The sequence below is a fragment of the Perca fluviatilis genome, chromosome 22 (genome assembly GCF_010015445.1).
Source record: "Perca fluviatilis chromosome 22, GENO_Pfluv_1.0, whole genome shotgun sequence".
Classification (NCBI taxonomy): domain Eukaryota; kingdom Metazoa; phylum Chordata; class Actinopteri; order Perciformes; family Percidae; genus Perca; species Perca fluviatilis.
The window spans coordinates 57,283-64,731 of NC_053133.1; the positions used below are offsets into that span (position 1 = coordinate 57,283).

Consider the following 7,449-nt stretch of genomic DNA (forward strand, 5'->3'; position numbering starts at 1 on the left):
AGGGAGATGTGGGCCCAAACCACCATCGAGCATCACTTGTGGAGAATATCAAGCAATATCCTGGGTTGGATTATACACCTTGGAATGATTTTACCATCTTAAATAACAATCTGCTTGCCACCGAACCCGCCAGACTGGGTGAGTTTTCTGCTGACTTTATTTCATCATCAGCTGAGATCCTGCCGGGCACTGTCATGTCTTGTACGAAAGATCATGTACAAAAACTAACAAATTGTGCATTGCTAAACAATTCAAAACGTAAAATAAATCCGGCAATTGTGAAACACCGTGGGATTAAACTTTTTCGCACTGTCAACCAGGCTCGCATACTGTGGGATTCGCAGGCTAAACCAAGCGGATTATTAGGAGGACATTTAAATATCCAAAGTGCAATTCCTAAAGAGGATCAATTACAGCATCTTCTATATGAATCAAATTTGGACTTCCTTTGCTTAACAGAGACATGGCTACACAAAAACTCCCCGGCTGACATACTAAAAGTTTATGGATACAATATGTTTAGACGTGATAGAGATGTTGGTCGGGATGGTGGAGTTTTGTTTTATGTCAAGGACAGTACACTGAAAAAAATGATTTTGTGGTGTAGTAATATTTATTAGGTTAACTGTCACAATTTTTATTTTCTAATTGTAAGTATCAGTGAGAACTGGAATTATTCAAGTAAAACTATATATGTCATTCATGTAATAACTAAACTGTGTGGAAAGAGTAAGTTTTATTATGTATTTTCACATAATATTCAAAGGTTTCATAGTCATTGCACATGAACTTACAAATACCAAGTAAGTTTAATAATACTGTTGGCGTTTTGAACTACAGCATGCGCCTATGTGACGTGCAAAACAGGTACGCGCTTCGTTGTCCGCCAAAACACAAGAAGAGAAGAAGACGACGGAGTTCAGGTTAAATGGAGACAGGAGCAGCTAAATCATCTTAAAGGTAAGTCATTCAGGTTTTTTTCCTGCATATGTAACGGAGTTAAAATATAATATGATCCCACTTGCCATTATCACCCATCGCGTATCACTGTAGCTTAATTTTACTATGGTCACTAAACACAACGTACCTGTGGACTTGGGTCGTGCACCCTGGGGGTAGCCTACAGCATGCAGTCAGACCTTGCTGTCCCCTTGGTAAGTGCACAAGTTATGAACTCCACCATCGTTTTTATTAATTATCTTAATTTTATATAAAACGAGTGGTTTATTTTGTTTATGAAACATATAGCTCCCGAATGGTCGAGCACCTTCTTTTAATGTAGCTAAAGTTGACGGTGGTTTTCTTTTTTTATTTATTTATTTATTTATATAATGTGGCCAGTGCGACACGTGTTGCTAGCTAGCTAACCAGCTAACCTCTTTTATTTTGCACTTGCAGTAAGACCTGTGTGTGTGTGCCTTTGCTAGATACTGTGGATAAATGGCGGGTTTGCCAAAATGATGAGTTCCCTTCGCATAATTAACACAAGGCAACGCTAAACATAGGAGCAGGAAAAGGAGGAGGAAAAAATGTTTAAGCTCTCTAGGTCTGCTTGGAGAGGCCACGAGCTTCACAGCAGCCTCTGCCAGACCTCACCCAAACCCTGATGCTAATTATTATAAATAAGCTAAAGAGGAAGCTATCGTTTTTTGTTATTTTGCAGTGTACTCTTAGTTTGCCACAAATCTAAAATCTTACTGAGACAGACAGTCTATGCATGTGCAGAGCAAACAGAGGACAGGAGAGATGTTCATTCCCACAAAATTTCACTGTTTTATCATGTTAAATATAATTTAATTTACTGGAATTTCAGATTTGTTTCTTACTGTGGCAGTATATTTATATATGAAAATACTTTGTATGTGTCATATTTCAATTAAAAGAACTAATTCTAATTCACTCGTCTATATTTTGCTTATAATTTAATATGAAGCCTCAATGTTCTCTATTCTGATTCCGTTTATACTGTTTAAATTTTGATTTGCATTATTCTTGATACATATGACACAGCTCTCTGAATCTAGACCAGCAATGCTCTACTGCATTTTTTTGAGGAGAGGAACCGAATCACAGCAGCAAAAATGCAGGATTTTCTTAATTTAAGATTTAGCCTAACATGTGGAAATGGTTACAATTCTGTATGAAAGATGTCTTTTTCTTTTTTTATATATATATTTTCAAATATTTTGACAGCATATTCATTCATTAAAAATGTCATTGGTTTGATAGTGCTACAGTTCATTTTGGTTACATGAGTCTGTGGTTTTCATGTAGTATTTCTTGTAGTATTCTGTATTTTTAATGTATTATTTTGTCTGTGTTTTTGTCCTTAAGCCCCAATGCAACAACTCTAAATTTGACAGAGTGCCCTCTCAAGCAGCCACAACAGCAAGCTGTGTCACAAGCAAAGCTGGCAATTCAGGTAAGAAAAAAAAATAATTGTGTAGTGCTTTGCACTTCATACGTTGTAAGAGGTTTACCATCATCACAGATTATAAATACTATTCCAAATTAAAATGAAGCAGAATATATTTTGAATTGTGAAGTTATAAAATGTAATTTATACAAAAGTTGAAACGACAATCTGATGTTATATCTATAGTGATATGAATATAGCCTAAGAAATGCTGCTTCTCCATTATCCCTGGCATTAAAGTAACTAAGTATGACGCATTAATATATTTCTTTGTATTTTACAGCCTCCACCGGAAAAGTTCTCCTGCTACAGCATTTGATTTGAATGGCTAATGTAAGGTAAATCTAAAAACCCTAGGTGCCTCTAATTCTTAGTTTTAAGTTGACTTTTATACTGATATGAAAATCGTAGTTCAGATGAGGTTTGATTTATTTCTGTCTGTATTTCCCGATTTAAAAAAAGATGAAATGGCCTTTTGACCTTTTCCTGTTCTTTTCTCTCTCCTCTTCTCTCTTCTCCCCTCCTCTTTCTTCCACTCTCCTCTCCATGTTTATCTCTTTTCCTCTGTCCTCTTTCCTCCCCCCTTCTCTCTTCCCCTCTCCTTTGTCCACTCCTCTCTGCGTGCTACACGCACATCTGTATTATTCAGTGTTTCCAATAATGAGAGATAGGAAATAAAGTTCAGGAATCACTAGAGTTGTGTATAAGGTCTAAAAGGCCTGATTTACTACAGGTTGTTTGTGCATGTAAAAGAGTGCACACTTCAGCTGTTATCGGTACTGTAAAAAAAAAAATTTTTAAAAAAAAAATATTTACTGAATATTTTGGAAAAAAAAAATTTTTTAAAAAAAAAATTTTTTCACAAGACTCCAAATCGACAGCAAACAGTACAACAAACGAGTTTATAAAGGGTTGGACTAATGTAAAGCCTATTATGTTTCAGCAGACCCTAACAACACTAAACAAAGGCATACACAAAAGAGACAAATAACAACATCATATAGAATGCAGCTCTCTAGTTCCCTGGTACCCCTTTCCTCCTCAGTTGGCAGTCTCCTTTTTGTATGTTTCAAAGTCTACATTTCTAAACTTCCTAAACTTAGTGAAATTATTTCAAATGTTTAAGATCGATAGGTATTGAAATATTGATAGTTTTGACACTAGTCTATTTAAAAAAAAAAACTTAATAAAAAATACGCCACCTGAACATGGATTTGCATATATTTTACAGAATATCAGCAGAGAGGAAGCTCAAAAGGACCAGGCTGAGCAAGTCCTGAGGATCTGTGTCTTCCACACAAGTGAAGAAGATGAAGTTGCATCCGAAACTGATGTGTCGATTGTTATTGAAGGGCATGAGGTACTTGACAACTGTGGAAGTGTTGCAAAAGACTGTCTCCTGCTTGTAGGCATCATTTATGCCATGAACTTGAAAAACGAAGTACACTTTTGAAAATTTTAAAAGCTAAACAAAGCTTATAACTTGAATGCACATGTTTGACCCATGAGTTGTCATTTCAAAGAGGGCGCTAAAAGAAAAGTATGGCACAGTTGTTTATGTGGCTATTTGTCTATTTTCTTATTTTTCTCTCGTTTTAATGATGTAGTTTTTATTTTAACTTGTTGCACTGTATTAAACATGTGGCCATGTAGAGTGGCTAAGTTGTGGGGACAAAAGAAAAGAAGTTAGATCAGCATTTTCAAGTCAAACCAGAGGTTCTCAACTGGTGGGTCGTGTGGCCATTTTCAATGGGTCACAGATGTGAGTGTGGGCATGTAAAGCGCAAAACAGCGAAATATCCCACTTTTTATTGTTAAGATGCTCTGCTTTTTGTAGGATATTACTCATGATACATGTTTAGAACCTCAGGGCAAAACACTGTTCTTTAAGATGCAATGTTTAAAGATGAAACCAATAATCATGTCTTTTAAGATGCACTGTAGGTTCCTGAAGCATGTCAATTTTTTTTTTTAGAGTTTAAGGTTAAAAAGCCTATCCAAAAGATAGGTTACATACTGTATGCTCTATGCCAACAGTTCCTGAACTTTTCCTTGTGCCTTTTAACAAGCTACCTCAAACCTATTTTAGCCACCCTAAGATGAAATTTCTGTCATCTACTCACCCTGATGCCAATGGGACTGAATTTTGGTCAACATTCATGCTCTTCTCTCTTGTGTTTCTCATAAAACTGCAGTGAACATCAACTTGGCTTCAAACATCCAAAAAATGTCATGAATTAAAAAAAAAAAGTCTTCATACTGCTCATCTGAAGTAACCCAAGTGTCCTGCATCTTACACATTCCTAGATGTTTACAAAAAAAAACATAACAAAATTGTGTTTTGGCTGCATTTGCTATGCTTTGCTTCCTCTGTGGTGCTACGTGAACACGGATGGGCTGGCTGGAAGTTAATAGTGTGGAAGTTTGCATGCAGAGTTGGAAGGGGCACGCATGGGAAGAGCAGCAGAGCAAACAAAGTTGAAAACACATTTGTAATGTTTTTTACAAACGTCTTGGCATGTGTGAACTACAGGACACTTGGATTACCTCAGATGAGCAGTATGGAGACATTTTATTGATTGATGTAATTTGGACGACTCACTGCAGTTGAACGGAAAACACGTCTCAAACGCGCAGAAGAACACTGATGTTAACTTGTTTTTGACAAAGGCGTGAGTAAATAACAAAATTCATCTTAGGTTGAACTATACCTTGTTGTTTTGCCATGCAAACTTGCTGGAAAATGTTTCATTGAAGAAAATATTTCTTTAAATAAATGGGTTAAGTTAAACAGTTGCCTCATTTTTTTAAGTCATTGTTTCAATAAACAATCATTAAGAACAAATTTAGCCAATTTAAACTGCAGAAAAATATGTAAAATGTTGTGTAAATTTTACTTAAATATAGTCCATAAATAAGTTAGAAAAAGTATTTAAAAATTACCTTGAAAAGCCATTGGTTTTAGGTGAGATTTTTCAGTTTGAAGCAGTCAGAGGTTAAGTAAAACTTACAAAGAATGAGAGAGTAAAATTCAATAACAATATTAATAAACATCAGTAAATTACTTGAGGTTTGCTAGTAAAATAAACTTATAACTGCAAGTAATGTTTACTTGATGATTGCCCTTGTAGAACTTACTTACAATTTCTAAGTGCAAAAACTTTCCTAGATTTTCCCAAGTAAATAACACTCAACATTTTTTTCAGTGTATAAATTGTACGCAAATTCACATGTCAGATGCTGATGACTTGGAATGTATTGTTCTTAAATTAACTCTTTCAACTCAAATGTCTTTTATTATGATTGGACTGTACAGACCACGGTCCACAAAAATTGTTTTTTATGATAAATTGAATGCCCTCTTAAAGGAATGTGATACTAAAAAAGAGATTATTTTATTAGGAGATTTGAACATAAATTGGAGTGATAAAATAAAAAGGAAAGAGCTAAAACGTGTCACAAGTAATTATGAATTTCAACAGATAATTGAAGGGCCTACGAGGATATCTAGTTCATCAGAGACACATTGATTTGGCTTTCACAAATACACCAGAACGAATAAAAACAACCTACAATATGATATTGATTGTAAGAAAGCTCTCCAAAAAAGAATCTAGTTAATCAATCTATACAAAGTTAAACCAATATATAATTCCTAAAAACCAGCTGTCCAGTCTTGAGCATGCAATTAAGGAAATTAATTGGAATGAACATCTTGTTCATCAAAGTGTTGATGAAAACTGTAAATCGCTCATGGCTAAACTTGAAACCATTATACATAGTTTCATGAGAAAAATTAAATGTAAACCTGGCAAAAGAAATCATCTACCTTGGATAAGTGAGACTATAAGGTCATTAATGAGACAGAGGGATCATTCCCTTAAGATGTCTCTCAAGAATAAATTACCTCATGAGAGACGATTATATAGCACACTAAGAAATAAGGTATTAAAAGACCTTAGGCAGGCAAAAGCATCATTTTACATTGATGCTATTTGTGAAGCCAAGGGAAATACCAAAGAAATCTGGCATAATCTAAATAAATTAATGGGGAAATCATACACAATCAATAAACCAATACAACTAAAATTGGATGGGAATATTATTCGTGAACCAAGTAAAGTGGCAGCAGCATTTAATTGTTACTTTATTAATTCCATAAATGCTCTGTGTCAGAATTTTGTGGGATCAGATTATTGTCACACTCCTTTAAATATAGATACTTCCATCATGACTTTTAGAGGAGTGACAAACTCTAAAGTACATTCAATTATCTCTTCCCTTAATGGCTCTAAGGCAAAGGATATATATGGGATAGACACAGCATTTATAAAAACACATAAGGAAGCACTCATCTACGGTGGCAGACGCCCTGCAACTTCAGAAAACACATGCAAATACACAAAACACAAGCAAATTAAGAAAACAACTTCATTAATTTGACAACACATGTGCAGCATTCAGCAAACGCGCTGCATATACACACAACACAACCAAATATACAAACGCGATGCAATTAAAAACGATGCAAAAAGGAAAGCAAAACCCCGAAAAAGAAGCAATGCAAAAAAACAAATACATACTCATTTAGAGTAATGTGACGACGCCATGCAGCATAGCGATGCAAATACAACACAACACAACCAATACATACGATAAGCGAATAAAAACGATGCAGAAAGAAAAGCACACAAACCCCGAAAACACATGCAAAAAAAAAAACTCTGCATACAGAAGTTCCAAACAGTTCTCCAGACCTCTAGAGGGAACAGCTGATCAGCTGGATTTTCGACCCCTTTTCTGCCTTTTTATTAGAGTCGGGTATGAATGCATAGTAAAAAGAGAACTCCTGTCTCATGCCCTTATTAATAACATAATATAATATTAGTAATATACAGTCTCTGCTCCCGTCTCAGCCGGGAGGCTGGTGCCGTGCTTCGACCTTTCAAAATAAAAGCTTGCGTTTGGTCGGCTCGTCTTCCTTTGATGTTTTGGATGTTTTTGAACTAAACAGTACAGCAATCATGCTAATG

At 35.3% G+C, this 7,449-nt stretch overlaps 1 long non-coding RNA gene across 1 annotated transcript; it reads left to right on the top strand.

Annotated features, from left to right (window-relative positions):
* Positions 1 to 867: 867 nt before the first annotated feature.
* Positions 868 to 5,207, top strand: LOC120551969. Its single transcript, XR_005637944.1, has 4 exons — positions 868 to 960; positions 2,335 to 2,422; positions 2,700 to 2,754; positions 3,648 to 5,207. It is a non-coding gene; the product is annotated as an uncharacterized LOC120551969 (long non-coding RNA).
* Positions 5,208 to 7,449: the final 2,242 nt, after the last annotated feature.